Here is a 16913-nt window from a genome sequence, read left to right on the forward strand (position 1 = left end):
TGTCATATTCTTTCTATCAGAAAAGAAAGCTTTAAATTTAAATAATTCATACCTTTTAACTTAAATAATATGGTTGGTCCATAAAAGACAAAGTATAATGTCCACAAATTTGACAATGAAGTCAGAAAAACTTATCTACAGAATTGAAAAATAATAAAAATAATTTCATATTATTAACGATTAGTTTAATTCAATCAAAGTACATTTTTGTTAATATTACCTATGAAAAGAGTTAATGAAAAATAAAATTTCCATAAGCCACATTTCAAGTTGCTTATGTTTTAAACGTAGAGAATAATATACATAAGTAACTGCTAGACAAAGCATGATCTGCTATTAAAGACAATTCTTTAGCTTTTAATTAATCATTAATTAATATCTCATGTAGGAGAGAATTATTCTGAAAGGATAGAAGAAGAAAGAAGGGTTCACGGAGTTAGTAGCACTTCAATAAAACCTTGAAAATGAGTGGAATGCTCTAATTTATGGTTTTGAGAATATGAGAGTAGTAATCCCCCAAAATGAGGAAAGATAAAGAGATGAGAAAAAAAGATGATTGGAATTCTTGAGTAGTAGCTATACACAGATATAACTTGCTAAGAAATAAAAAGCCCTTTAGAAAGTGTTACTCCAGGTACTTCAAACTAAGATACCTTTAAAAAAATGGTACATTCTTTATTTACATTATAGGAGAATGGTGGTTTGTCCTCGTCCCATTAGAATGTGGGGGTATAAATATATTATTAGGTACTGACAAAATTGCTAAAATTTTAATGGAGACTTGTTAATCAGCTTAGAGATGAGAAAAAGAAATCATTGTGAATTTCAGAGCTGTCATTACTTTTTTGCTGTATCTCTTTTGGAAGAGTATACAGACAAGTTAAACAGTTAATCTGTATTTCAAATACCGTTTATTAAATAAATATTTATTGAACACTTACTACTTTCATACCACTAGCTACATGGCTTATATTTTTCCTCAAAAACAGAAATCTGCAATCTTTCCCTTTTCTAGCTCTTAAAACAGTGGTTCTTAAGCTTAGCTACACATTAGAACAACTGGGGACCTTTTCAAAAAATACTGATGCCTAGAACACCACTCTATCACTTAAATCAGAACCGTTAGGGGTAGTAGTCTAGGTTTAGATATTTTGTAAGGTTTCCCAAGATGATACTAATGGGAAGCCAGGTTTGAGAACTGCTGTTAAAGGATAGAAACAAGAGGAAAGGTGAGTGTTTTAGTCTATGTATATGACTAATGTTCGTGGCTTTTATCAGTCTTTTATTATCAGTCTTTTATCAATACTTTTATTGGTATTTGCACTACTGTTTTATAAACACACCTCTTTTTCAAATATCAGTGGCCCATCTTCTCTGAAGTAGCTAATTTGGTTTAGGAGTACAGTCCACAGTCATGGAAGAGGGTAAAGATCACTGGCTCCACCCTTTGCCTTATTAACTAAAAAATCTGACTGATTAACCCAGCTGAATAAAGTCCAGCTTTAGAACAGTGCTAATGAGGCCTTGTCACAATCTTTACACAGAACCACTGACTTCATTCTCTCCCATGGCCACAGAATGCTCCCTCAGCCTCAAAATGTTTCTTCTTGGCCATAAAGCTTGGGTAACAAACAGGAACAGACAACTGCAAATCTATCGCTTCTACTAAGCCTGCTCAGTTATCATCAAGAACATAATGTTCCTATATGAAGAACAACACAAACTGAAAAGCTACTACCCAGGTAATCAGTTCCACAGAAATTCACTCCGAGAAAGAATCAAGTATAAGTAATCTCTAAGCCAGCCTACCCACTTAGAAAGTACAATCCCTCTGTGCATTGCTACGCAAAGTATTATGCACCAATCAGCAGCATTGACTTTCCTGGAAGTGAGTTAGAAATTCAGAATCTCAGCTCCCATTCCAGACACACGGAGCCGTGTCTGAAGTAGGATCCCCTGGTAATTTGTATGCACATTAAAGTTTGAGAAGCAGTTGACTAGACCCATAAATTTGCAGCATCAACTCTTACATTTACAACATATCCAAAGCCATTACATTGTTTTAATAAGAGAAAATAAGTATCTTCCTGGAACAACACAGTCAAATTCTCCACTTGGTGAGAGTATTATAACATCCCATGACAAATTAATAAAATTAAAAATGGATTACTATTTTTTAATTCACTATCCTCTTTCTGTTAACCCTGTTTTCTCTTGCACTATGATATGTGTTTCAATTGTTATTTACGCATGTGTCTTCCTTTGGCTCTATGTCGAAGTCAAAAAAATTTTTTAATCTTAATTCTGTTTTCTCCTAATACCATAAGATTTAAGAAAATAATTCTCAAACAGCTTAGTTTAACCTATTACTTAATTCATTTAAATATCTAGATACAGTAGAATGTTGAGCCATTCCACTGATAACTATATTTTACTTAATACATAGAGTTATCTACTGAGCTACCTGTGCTATTCCCCCTTTATTGGAGAGGCGCCAATTACTTCCTTTTTCATTGATTCATATTATTTTCTTATTAAAAGTTACTTTTAAAAAGCAACATTATATCTCAAATATTTTATTTCCTAATTCAAAAGGAATTTTCTACCATATTTGTGTAAAAAAATTAAAATAACACCTTACAGAGTGATATCAACAGCTTGTTTCCTTGGGACAATGATGAGATTTCTGCAAATTAATTGACCCTCATTTGTTATCACTTTAGGTGATGATGCAAAGAGAGCAAAACTCTGTTTTTACACCCTTCTGTGTATTAGTTCAGCTTCTATGATAGCGAGCTCTAAAGACATTGATGTCTTCTTTCACATGGCTTGTTAATAGGAATGTTTAGCCTATGGTTCACCCCCACAGCACAAAGTATCGGTCAGTGCTGTCACTTAGCGTGTAGACCTTTGCCTAGAACCCACACCTATTTTAATATTTTAGTATTTTATAGATTAATTAATAATCAGTTATATTCTCATTCTCTCTCTCTCTCTCTCTCTCTTTCTCTCTCGCCACCCCCTCTCAATTTGCTTTTGTTTGTCTTGTTTTTGAATAATTATTTTTGTACTATAGGGACTTCAAGGTTAGTAATCAGCTATATGAAAGGTGAAAAGAAGGCATTTCAGTGTAATGGCTGTGTGATGTCAGAGGGATAATGAATGGGAGGAGGGAGGGTTGTCACTGTCTGACGGATATAAACGGTAAGTGTCTAACTATTACATTATTTTGTGTACATGAAACTAATAAAAAATATTATAAAAAAAGCATTTCAGGAAAGGGTTAATCAATGACTTTCTTATTCTAAAACCTCTTGGTCAATTCTCGGTTCTCATTTTACTCACCCTCTTAGCAGCATTACTGCATCTTACAATTCCCCTCTTCCTGAAACACCTTCTTCCCCTCTATGATGCTCTGTCTTAGGACACTTCCTTCCTTACTTCTTGCTCCCTCCAGTACCATAGCTAATTTCTCATCTCCCTTACCTTGACATTTTGGAGTTCCCTGAGGACTTAGTCCTCTGATCTACTCCCTCTTCTATCAGCATGTACCCTCTAGGGGAGCTCATCTATCTCCATGCTTTAAATGCCACCTGCATGCAGAAGACTCCCGATATACATTTTTCAGTCCTCACTGTTCTCCCAACTCTAAACTCAGATATTCCATTGCCAATTCAATCTCTCTATTTTGATGTCAGATAGTTAGCTCAAAATTAAAACATCCAAAACCAAACTTTTTTTTTGTGCCACCCCCCACCCACATATCTGCGCTCCTGCCAAAGTTCCTCATCTCCTAAATATAAAGTCCATGCTTACAAAACACTTGGCAATATCATTCACTCCTCTTGTTCACAACTGACATCCAATCCATTAATACATTCCATCAGGTGTACTTTGCAAATTTATCAAGAAACCTCACCACTTCTCTCACGTGATAGCTGTCACTACTGCTCAAGCTACCAGTATTTCCATCAGGTCTACTGCCAGAGCTTTCTAAATGTCACTAGCTTGACTTCCTAAATTCTAATCTCAACATATCAGAGATGTTCTTTAACAACACAAGTCAGATCTAGTCATTCCTCTTCCCTATCTCACACAGAGTAAATCTAACGTCTAAAAGTCCTTCTCCAACAAAGCCCCTGCTACGTCTGCAACTTCACACTATATCACTGTTTGCCCCTCTCAATGTCAACCAGCCCCGTGGCCTCCTTGCTGTTCTCCGGATGCATCTGGCACACTCCAGCCTCAGTACCCACACACTCGCTGTTCTCTCTGCCTGAATGCTCTTGGCTTACTTCCTCACTTCATTCAGGTCTCTGCTCAAATATCATCTTTTCAAAGAGAATTACTTTGACCAACTTCCTCTCTCTTACCACGATCCCTCTGCATTCTCTTACACTGATTTGTTTTTCTTCTTAGCTCTTATGACTACTGATATATATCCTGATATGACTGCATTTGCTTATTGTCTATTTTTCCAACAGAATGTAAGGCTTCATATGTCTTGTTTACTACTGTACCCCTAGTATCTAGAATCTTAGATCGTAGGCTCAAATAAAGGCAGTATAGAGGAAAACCTGGATAGATAAATGTAGAACATATATGCAAAGGATCCTTCTGAGGGACATGCATGGAGTGGGAAGCATGTGACTACTGGACAATTCTGGCCACGACTGGTGGATTTCTGTGAACATGGGTTGTAGTCACTGGGCTTCTCTGAAAATGCAACTCAGTAATATCGGAATTATATTTATAAACAGTGCCATCTGAATGTAGGTTAAATAACTTTAGAAACCATTAATTATACAAACATCTGTTAAGTTTCTTCTTTGTGTTAAGCACCACCACTATAAACAGGGAATCTGATGTCATCTGACAACAAATCTGAGGGGACCAAAGTTGAGGGCTACCTAGGACAATGTAAAGAATCTATATATGGCTTCGCCACATAATTCTTCTCCCAGCCTGGTTAAATACTACCTTGGCTCATCCCCACAAGTGATAAGAGATGAGCAGCCTGAGTGGGGTAAAGACATCAAAGCTGGAGGTCAGGCTGGAGTCTTCTGTAAAGTGGTGTTACTTCTAGCCTGAGAGTGAAATCCCTACAACATTTTTAGAGCAAAAGACAGTGCACTGAAGTTTGATAGAACCTGCTATATCATTTGTCTAATAATAAAATAGACCCTGTGCCATTGTTGTCCTTTTATATGTCTATGTCGTGTCCCATAACACTGCACACCCTTGGAGGGCAGATTGGAAGCACGGTACCCATATAACCCAGCACTCAATATATCCTTGCAGCTTGATTGAATTAAGGACTTGACAAAATAATGCAATAAACTAGTAGTGACACAAACAACATCCTGGGTGAATCATTATCATCAGACATAAAACTTCCTCCTATTATTTAGAGTCTCTCATGATGATCTTCTCTCCCCCAAGTGAGTGAAAATCTTTATAGATTTGAAAAACCGTAGAAGACTGAACTAGAATTCTTAAGTTTTTTCAACCCCAGTAGCTTACTAAGCTAAGGACATGCATCTGTCAAAATGACAGGTTGGGTATGGACTTCAAATAATACTGTGTTCTCATATATTTTTATCTAACATCATCCTCCCACATCAGACTTTCTGTAAACCAAAGCCTGGGAGGTGAAGTAGCTCATTCATATTTTAATTCAGCTAAAGAGAATATGAACTTAATCTGAAACTTCTATATAGTTGTGTTATGAATTTATAATAGAAGCTCCATAATTTATAGGTCGGTGGGACATATTTCCAAAACAACCTAATATAACTAATGATACCTAATGTCACAGTTCAGCAACTGAATGATAATGTGGCTACAGGAATTGATTTCTAAATCACTGAACTCACCATGTAGATAGGAGAGCCTGAACACTCTATGATAAAAACAAAAAAGAAGGAACATGTGACATGAACTCCAATGGCATTAGAGTTGAATAGCATGTACCAAATTCCTATTTATGTTTGAAAAGAGATACATGAAACCATTTCTAAATTTTCACATTTGGCAAATATCATCAGAGAGAGATTCCTCAATTCAAATAAAAATGATGATTATAATAATGGCGTCATTGATCGAACATTTACTAGATGCCAGGCACTGTTAAGAGTATTAACATATTTGTTTTTCTTGTTCTTTTGTTGTTTTCAGTTTTACATACCACATATCAGTGAAACCATATGGTTCGGGACTTTTTCTCTGTCTGACTTATTTTGCTTAGCATTATAATCTCAAGAGCCAATAAACTTTAATTAAAAAAACAAGCAAAAAAAAGTATTAACATAAATACACAATGATACTCAAAAAACTAACAGCAAGACTTGTTACTAGCTCCCAGCTCCATTTAGACATGAAAAAAACTTCCTGCTTTTCATCCAACTAACCTCCTAGTTTAACAGTTCTTCCATTCACACACACTCTTATGTGTTTAACTTTGGCTTTGCTCTTATATTTAGAGCTATGACTTCTTTTCCTAACCTTACAAAAATTTCTGAGTTCTGGCTCTGGTTCTTACATTTCTTCTTCTCTCCTAGCAACCTCTATTGCCTCCCAAACCCTAATAGAACAGTAAATACATTACACTTGAGAACCCACTATTAACTTATTCTTGCAACAGAGTCCTCAAGCTAACCGCAACTGGAAAGATGATAGTTTTTCAGTGTAAAATGAAGAGACACATAAATTAACAAGCTTTTCCCAGTTAAGGCACATATCATAACATAAAATGTAGTATATGCTCTCTGCTCCCAAAACCAGCCCTCAGGCCAGAATCCATGTAAAGAAATATATGGACCTATCAAGCAAAACCTTGAAGATCACTGAAAAGATACATAAATCTTAGAATTCATTTGTGATCCCATGTAGATCATATGTAAGAAAGACCACTTAATAAATAAGGATAATATCTGTCCTTAGGTAAATCAAGTAATTTAACCTATTTTGATAGGGGTCCCATAATGCCTTTTATCAAAAATCACACTCAAAAAATGTTTCAAGCTCCCAAAGTTTGTGTTGGTCTCCATCTGAGGAAGCCCGTGAGGAACTTGCATACCAGATTCCCCAAGCATGTCTTTTAGAGTCCTATGTTATAACTGAGCAAATAGAAATAGCTATCTAATCAATGATAAAATACATGCTTCTTGCAAAATATCTCCTCTTTCTTACACGTGAAAAATAATTGTTCATTTGAGAGGCAATCTGAAAAAAGTCCCTTTTCCTAGAGTGTTGACCTCTAATTAGAAGGAAAATATGTATTGTTATATAAAGGAACAACAAAACCTAAGATTTTTTTTAATTAGTAATGATTCTCATTAAATTACTTTGTGCCGAACCTCCAAATGCAAAGTCATCACAGTGAAGCCAACAGAAACAGCGTTCAGAAAGCCAACTATAAATCTAGAGAAGAAATGTGAAAGATGCATAAATCACCAGATGTTCATAATAGGGAAAGGATTAAAATAGGGGTACAAAGCTAAAAAATACTTAGTAGATGTCTGTTTTCCATAACCAATTAAAAGTTTTATAAGCCAATGGAGAGGTTAAAAGACTTGTAGTAATAAGTTGTTTATAATAAATTCAGCCTTAAAGGTTAAAGGAGGAAATGAAAAGGAAAGTTGAACAGTCTTTCAAATTTTATGGCCATAATTGAAAAATGCGTTCTTGTAATAGTATTAGAAGTGCTAGATTTACAGGATTGCAAAGGGTTCTTCTAAAGGAAATAGTGACAATAGTAAAATAACATGTGTCAGGCACTATGCTTGACTCTCCATTCATCATCTCCTAACAATGGACACACAAGCTAAGGGCAAAGCTTTATGTTCATTCCAGAGAGGAGGAAATAGAGACTGGCCAAGGTAAAGCAATCAAGGAATAGAAAACAGCTGAGTTGGGGGCACAGCTAGAAAGTCTGAGTTCTAACCTCCACAATGATTCTGACGGCAAGGAGCTCATATTTCACACGTATCAGAACTGGAGTAGAGAAAGTTTAAAACAGGAGGCAAAAAAACAAAAGACAACTGCATTCACATAGATGGTGGGTTAGCAACCAAGTAAACAGTCAACCAAAAATTGGTCAAGCAAAATTGAGCTCACCTAACAAATTCTTTAGGTGACAGGAACCTGAGATGGTAGATTTCATAGCTTCTAGGAAAGCTAAGGATTTAGGTGGACAAAGTAAATAGAACAGGAGAATTTAGATGTAGGGCACTAAAAATAGAGAAAAACTTGCTTCTCACACATGAAGGCAGGATTCATGATACAGGACCTGTGTCCAGAGCTCTGTGCTCAGAACTATGTTTGGTTTAACGCTCTACTGCCAATGTCTTGAAAAATCTCAGTAATTTTATGCTGAACTAGTATGTTGTAAGTGAAGTGCAATGCAGGAACGGGGTAAGCACGGGGACAGAGAAGACACACACGGGCAGTACGCTTATCCACGGTTTGTTGATGACTTGTTTGTATATGATGTCCCAATACCCCAGGCACACAGAACTCTTGCAGACTCATGATGAGTGGAAGCTCAGCGAGATTATAAGCAAGGTCAAGGAAAGCATGTTACATCTACAACTGAAGAAGCAGGGACAGAGAAAGCCTTAAGAGACCAGGTCTTCCACTTGAACCTGAACTTGCTTCCAATGCAGAAAGAAAGGAATGGAGTTCTAAGAACTCAGATAATCAACAAACTATCATATCCTTTCTTACTCATGTTACTCCTCTGTATTAGCTATCTCTAATTATGCTCAAAATGACATAGAAGGAAAGAGAAAGACTGAACAACCCATAGTTCCCTTTCCTTTCAGTTTTAATTTACTCACCAGTAAGCCAAAAGTGAAGTGTTGGTAGAATATATGTATTTCGAGAAGTAAAATAAAAACAGTTGAGGTAGTTTTGTGTAACACTTCTACTCTTCTGGTAAGAATGAAATCCATATGCATGCATAAATTGTGCACTTTTAGTGATTCGACATATGAGTTAAATGCTCTTATATTTGCATTAAAACTAGCATGAATATACATCTGGATGGTAAAATTTATGCTAATAACTTAAAATTTTAAGTTTACTTAGAACAATATTAAATAGCAAATTTTTTTTAAAAAACAGCATGACAAGCTGAGGGAGACTGAAAGAAAAGAAAAAAACTTTATATTTTAATACTTTTAATACTTTTAGTATTACTTTTCCTGCTTTACTAAAGTATACTTTAGTATACTTTTCTGCTTTTTTCACTTCTCAAATTTGCACTGTGTCCACAAGTTATGTAGTTTTCAATGTCCACAGAATTTTTAAATTCTAAAACATGGCAGCCCAGCTCTAGGTAACAGAAAATAGTGTCCTCAGCTGAAAAGCGCTGCTTGCTGCCACAATCATCTTCTTCAGTCCCCCCTTCCTGCACACATCTATACTCAGAGCTTATTACTGTAGTCCGTATGTAATAGGTGCTTTAGCAAATGTGCATGGAAAGTTTTCCACACCGACATTCAGGAGAGCTGCTCAGAACACTGCGCTCTCTCACCTCTTACCTCTCTTGAGCATCACCAGCCATACGAGGAGAGAGACGACCTGTGAACAGACTTCAAGTTTTGTGATCAGAAACTATTCACTGTATAAAGTTGAGCATATTTCCTGAGTCTCTGAGTCTCATTTCCCTCTAATCTGAAAATAGAGGTTATAGAGGCAAACTGAAGTTCTAATTGGGATCGTATACGTACATTTTTATGTCGCCCAGCCATCTGGGAAACCTCAAGAAAAAAATATCTGAGCCCCTACAAGAAACATTTCTGTCTGAGACACAACAAAAGCAGATGTGTGTGTGTATGTGTATGTGTGTGTGATGATTGCCTGACTTTTGTAATTTATTATAGTATCAAGGGGTTCCAAAATTATGCAAAGCAAAATTCCTAGCTCAAGACTACATAAACTGATTTTAAAATTTCAGTCTTGGGAGTAAAATGGGTGGCTAGCAGTGACTGAAAACAAATTCATTTATTCAATCAATCACTTAAACAAGCAAAAAAGATTTACATGGGTGGAACTATTAATAGATCAGATTCTGGAACCATTAACTCTCTGGGGCAGTTAATGGTGTTAAATGGGAACGCAAACTCTGGAAAAAGTTCAGAAATCATGGTGTGAGACTGAAGGTACAAATACCAAGAAGCAGAGTGGCCAAAGATAAAACAGGTGTGGTAAGATTCTTATGATTTCAAAGATGGAAATTTTCTTCTTGCTTTTCTTAGGAAGGAAAAATGACATCTGGTTTTAACTATTGGAACTTCTGAAATAGAGCATTAAATATATACAGAAAGAACTGTATTTCCACTTCCGGGAAAATGGAGCAAACATACTTTTCTCTGTTTTTTTGTTTTTTTGTTTTTTTTTTTTTGCAGAAAAGCTCTGGACATTATATATAAAACAAACATAAGAAGACTCAGAAAGGTAGAGAAAAGAAGGCAGACAGTCTAGGGACAGCCAGACCTGTGGAACAACACATTGGTGAGTTTTCTGGGTTTTCCTTTTGCTTCATACATCCCATACGACTTGGAACTGAAGACGCTGGCAAATCAGAAACAACGAGTGCAGACAAAAAATAAAAAAATAAAAAATCATAGCAAACGCCTGCTCTTCCTAGACAAAGAACGAGGAAATGGGCACACTAACAAGACTTTTAGACAATAACTGCTCTCATCCATCTAAAACCATAGAAACAAGTATAGACCCACCCTCACCCATGCCAACGAAGTCTGAGTGGGGCTCCTTGACTTTCACCTTTACCAGGCTGTACTGACGCATCGTACCTCCTTAGGATTGGTGTTGGAGACCGAGAAGAGAGCTGTGACTTTCATTCCCACCAGGCAGTAACTAGGCTTGAAGACCACATTCACCCTCATCTGACAGTAACAACACACCCTTCCCTGTTCTCACTGGGATGATGTCAGAGGGAACGTGATGGAGAAGCAGGACTTTCACTATCACACAGTGATAACAACGCCACCCTTCATTGTCCCCCCATTTCCACAATGCTGTGTCAACAGAGGTAATTTGGGGGGGGAGCAGTAACAAGGCACTTCTATGTCTCCAAGCCAGGGAGGTATCAGTGGAGGGTAGTGGGGAGCTGGAATTTCCATCTCTATTCAGAAAGAATGAGGAGCACTCCCCTCAGAACAGAGGACAGTGGGGAGGCTTCTATACCCACTTGGCAATAACAAAGGCAGTGCATATTCTCTTGCCCCATCAGAGCAAGTTTAGAGGAAGTCAGCTAAAACAGAAAGTTTAAATAGGAACTAATATCTTTATAACTGAAAAAGAAATGTCCAGTCAAAATCAAAATATCTGGCCATACCAAAAATCAGGAAGATCTCAAGTTAAATGGAAAAACATAGTCACAGATGCCAATATCAGATGACTGAGATGCCAGACTTATTTGGCAAAGAGTTAAAAGTAGCCATCAGGAAAACGTTCATAAGCAATTATGAACATGCTTGAAATAAATGAAAAAAATAGAAAATCTCACAAAGAAATGACAATTTAAGCAAATAGAAGATATAATGAAAAACCAAGGGGAATTTTTAGAACCAAAAAATACACAACTGAAGTTTTTTAAAAAATTCAATGATGGGCACAGGAGCAGAATGGACGGGACAGAAGAAAGAATCAGTAAATCTGAAGATAGAAAAATCAGCCAATCTGGACAAAAAAGAGAAAATAAACTGAGAAAGACAGAGAGAGACAGAGAGAGAGGAGAGAAAGAGCCCCACAGGGACCTATGTTATTCAAATCCAAAGAGCAAAGGAAAAAGATAGCATGGCAGAAAAGTTATTAAATAAGTGATAGCTTAAAACCTTACAAATACAGCAAAAGACACATACCTAGAGATTCAAGAAGCAGAGCAAATCCTAAACAGGAAAAACGCAAAGAAATTTACACCAAGCAAATCACAGTCAAACTTCTGAAAACTAAAGGAAAAAAAAAAAAAACAACTTGTGGAAAAAATGAAAAAGCACCTTACCTATAATGGAAAACAATTTGAATTACAGGGGATTTCTCATTAGAAACCATGGAAGTCAGAAAAAGTACAGCAATAATTATTTAAGTCTGAAAAAAAAATGAATTGTGAAACTAAAATCCAGAACACCCTTCAGGAATGAAGGAAAAAAATGAAGACGTGCTCAGATGAAGGGAAACTGAAAGGACTGTCATCAGCAGACTTACTCTAAAAGAACGGCTAAAGGATGCTGTCAACAGAAAGGTGTCGATAAAAGGACACTTGGAGCATCACGAAGAGCAAACAAAAATATGGGTTGATTAAGTTGATTTCCTTCTGAGAATTATTTTTTCTCCTCTTAATTATGTTTGAGAGAGCAAAAATGATCACAATGATATGATTTGAAATTTATGTGGAAAAATGTTTAAGACAATTTTATTATAAATGGGGAACAGCAACAGGCTTTATAGGGAAATTTCAGTTGAACTGGTAAAATGACACCAGGTCATCAATATTAAGACCATCATAAACAAGGAAATTCTGAGAAACTGTCACAGCCTAGCGAAGCCTAAGGAGAGATGGCAACTAAGTGTAATGTGATGTCTTAGATGGTATTCTGTAATATTAAAAAGTCATTACGTAAAAACTAGGGAAATCTGAATACACTATTGATTTTAGTTAATAATAGCACACTGACATTGGTTCATTAATTGTGACAAATGTAGCACACTAATGTAAAACTATAATAATAAGGGAAACTGGGATGGGGTGGGGAATATATGAGAGGTCTATATTATCTTCTCAGTTTTATGTAAATTGAAATCTTCTAAACATAAGTCTATTATTTAAATAAATAAATAAATAGTAACAATGCCAGATACTGAAGAGGTTGTGGAGAAACTGGATCACTCATACATTGCTGATGTGAATGTAATATGGTACAGCCTCTCTGGAAAACAGTTTGGTAGCTTCTCAGAGAATAAAACAAGCAACCACTATACAACTCAGCAGTTGCAAGCATAGTCATTTATTCCCCCAAAATGAAAACCTGTGTTCATACAAAAACTTGTATTCAAGGATTTATATTAGCTTTATTCATATAGCCCCAAACTTGGAAACCACCCAGTGTCCCTCAGTAGGTTTGTGAGACATCCATGCTATGGAATACTACTCAGCAATAAAAATGAATGAGCTTTTCACACATGCCAACAACCAGGATAAATCTCCAGATGATTATGCTGAATAATAAAATACAACCTCAAAAGGTTAAATATCATGATTCCATTTATATAACATTCTTGAAATGAAAAATGATAGAAATAGAGAACAGGTTGCCAGGGATTAAGGGGGAGATAAGGATGGGAAGGATGCGGGTGGTTATTAAACTACAAAGGAGGGATCCTTGTGGTGATGGGAATGTCCTGTATTTTGAGTGTGTCAATGTCAAAATCCTGACTGTGATAAGGACTATAGCTTTGGAAGATGTGCTGTCAGGGAAAACTGGACAAAGGGTCCACAGAATCTCTCTGCCCTATTTCTTACAACTGTATGTGAATCTACAATTGTCTTAAAATAAAAAGTATAAATTGAAACAAATAGATGGAAGCATCTCCTCTCTTTCTGTGAACACTTAAGCTTATATGAATACAAAAATGTTCAGAAAATATATTCTGTAATGTCTGAAGAGAGTGATAACGCATACTACTTTTAAAAACTTCATTAAGTAGGCTATACTACAAGATATTAACTACTTTACAGCCGAGTATCAAAATTACAGCAAGTCATAAACACCGGTCCTCAAGGTACAAGTTGGGCTGTACCCTTTGACTCCTGATTTTTCCAAGTGATCAACCCTTGAAACAAACATAAAGATTTAAAATAGGTAGAGATGTAAAAGGTCATCTAGATAAAATTTCTCATATAAAAGATAAAAAAACAGAAGCCAAGAGAGTTTAAGTGAGGTGGCCCCGGTTCCATGACTAAGGTGTGGCGGAACTGTGTCTGAGACCCCAGGGTCTTGGTTCCTAGACCATCGCTCTCACACTCTATTATATTAAACATTTTTATTTCTCGCATAAATGGTCCTTATCTGAACCATATGAATAACCATGTTTTGTGAAGTTGGCTTGCTTGTTCATTTATGTAATTGTGGAAATCTGTAAGAATATTTTTGTTAATAGTTTAACGAAAAGAGACTGTCAAATTCTTTCTTTAAATGTGTCTGCTTTTTGCCCAAAAAGCATAGAATTACTAGAAGGATAAAGTTGGGTTAATGGTGACAATCAAGTATAAATTGAACATGTAAATGAGCATTCAAAATTGTAAGACTGATTTTAAATGGTCTTAAAGTATTGTATGAAGCCGGGTAAATAAAAATAACAATGCTAAAGGACACATTGTCTTATTAACTTCTCAAAAATGGTTCCCAGTTTTGTATACACCATTATATTAGGTGTATATAAGTGTAACTCAAATACAACTTGGCTGTTTCTGCCACTTCTGGGGCCAGCTACATATATTGCCACATTAAAAAAAATAAAAAAAAATCAACTCCAAAAGCCTTTCTTCTACAGAGATCTTAGAGAAACCAGAGTTAGAAAAATCTTAAGAAAAAGAAGTTACAGAGCACCTACTATTTCTTATTGACTACTTTGTTTGCTATCACTTTTCCTGAGGTTTCTTAACCCTTCAGACTTGCCGAATCCTGTTTCTGATTTCCATTGTCTGCGTTCTGTCTTTCTATTTCTCTAAGTATCTCTTTATCTATCCCTGTTTCCCTCTCTCTTTTTCACTATCCCTATTTTTACCTCTCCTTTCTCTTCCCTTCTCCCCCCATCCCTCTCACCTGCTCCTTTTCCTGCTTTTTCTTTCTCGCCCTCCCTCTACCTCTTCAGCTCCTCTTTCTCTTTAGCACTCTTCCTTTCTTCTCTCTCTCTCCCTATTCTTCCCTCTCTTCTGCACTCTTCCTTCACACTAGACACTTGATCTAACCTCCTCTAATCTCCACACAGTCTATTGCCTTCCCAAGGCCCACTCCCTCCCCCCTTTGCATGGTTTTCTGCGCTTACCACTATTCTTACAGGATTGCATACTTCTGGACTTCTGGAAAACATAATTTTCCACATTGCAACGTAAGAAAACTTCAAAATCAAATCAGTAATTGGTTGGTTGACATAAAAGCACCACTACAGGATCACAGAAGTGTAAATTGGCTTTGCTCTCTGGCTGACTGCATGCCTTTGATTAGACACCACACAATGACTTATTGGATATTTATGCAGTGAAGTCTGATGTACAAGGTTACCCAAAGCACCCAGAAAGCATACACATATCTTCATCGTGTAAACACAGTAACGGGCACTAAGCTACACAACCTGGGTATTCTAGACAAAAAATTACTTTGGTTCATGCCTTTAATGATTTTGTTTCTTTTTTTCTTACTATACTGTTTAGTAGGACCTCCAGACTTAAAATAGCATTATATTAAGAAAATTGCTACCTCCTCCTTGCCCCCACATACATCAATTACATTAGAACTTCAGGACGATAGAGATTTTCAACCATAGGAGTTGCACACCACGGGTGATCTGATTCACGGTGATTTGGTTTAGAACACAGCAAAATAATTTTTCCATGAAAATAAATCAATAGCTACCAAACTCAGGAGAAGTATTGTGTAAATTCAATAGAGTATGCTGGTGAAGGAGCTTTACAGAATCCACCATTGTCTGTCTATACATATTCTTGACAATCCATTACCAATCCAATTTTCCTCCTTAGTTGACAGTAGCTAGAGAGGACTGTTCTCTCCTCATTTTTCTGATTATTAGGAGAAAGAATTAGAGCAGTGTAGAGCACTAGGGAATGGCCAGTGCAGCTGGAACTTAACTGAAATAAAGAGTGGAGGGACATGAATTGTGGTCACGACTAGAGAGAAGCAACTGCCCTGGGCAGGTACACAGAAAATGGGATTTACAGTATTGGTAGAAAATATGTGCTTGCCAATGCTTTTACTTGATTTTTTTAATGCGATCCTGGGCATGATACATATGCCAAGTTCATTCGACTATACAATCTTTATTCAAGTAATGTTAATACAGTTGATTCACAAGAATATGACTCTTTTCAACGTACTTTCAGTGGGAATGAGAAAACTATTCTCTTCCAACATCCAACATCCCTCTCCCACACATGGTTCTCAACTTTCTCGGAGATGATATGCAAACTTATGCAAAGTTTAGAGACTCAAGAGCTTAATTTCATTTTGACTCTCTCTAATACATTCAGATAAACTCAGCAGTTTTTTTCCTGTCATTATATAAACCATTTAAAGTGTCATTAGATGAGGGTAAACAGGGTCAAATATATGTGATTGAAAAAGTGACTCTGGATGGTGAACACACAGTGTGATATATAGATAATGTATTACAGAATTGTACACTGGAAACCTATGTAATTTTACTAATCTCTGTCACACCAATAAATTTGAATTAAAAAAAAAAGTGTCATGGGGCCGGTCCGGTGGCTCAGGTGGTTAGAGCTCCATGCTCCTAACTCCGAAGGCTGCCAGTTCGATTCCCACATGGGCCAGTGGGCTCTCAACCACAAGGTTGCCAGTTCAATTCCTCGAGTCCCACAAGAGATGGTGGGCAGCGCCCCCTGCAACTAAGATTGAACACAGCACCTTGAGCTGAGCTGCCACTGAGCTCCTGGATGGCTCAGTTTGTTGGAGCGCATCCTCTCAACCATAAGGTTGCTGGTTCGACTCCCGCAAGGGATGATGGGCTGCGTCTCCTGCAACTAGCAATGGCAACTGGACCTGGAGCTGGGGGTTCAACTAGCAAGGGCAACTGGACCTGGAGCTGAGCTGCACCCTCCACAACTAAGATTGAAAGGACAACAACTT

This window comes from Rhinolophus hipposideros (genome assembly GCF_964194185.1).
Source record: "Rhinolophus hipposideros genome assembly, chromosome: 3".
NCBI classification, from domain to species: Eukaryota; Metazoa; Chordata; class Mammalia; order Chiroptera; family Rhinolophidae; genus Rhinolophus; species Rhinolophus hipposideros.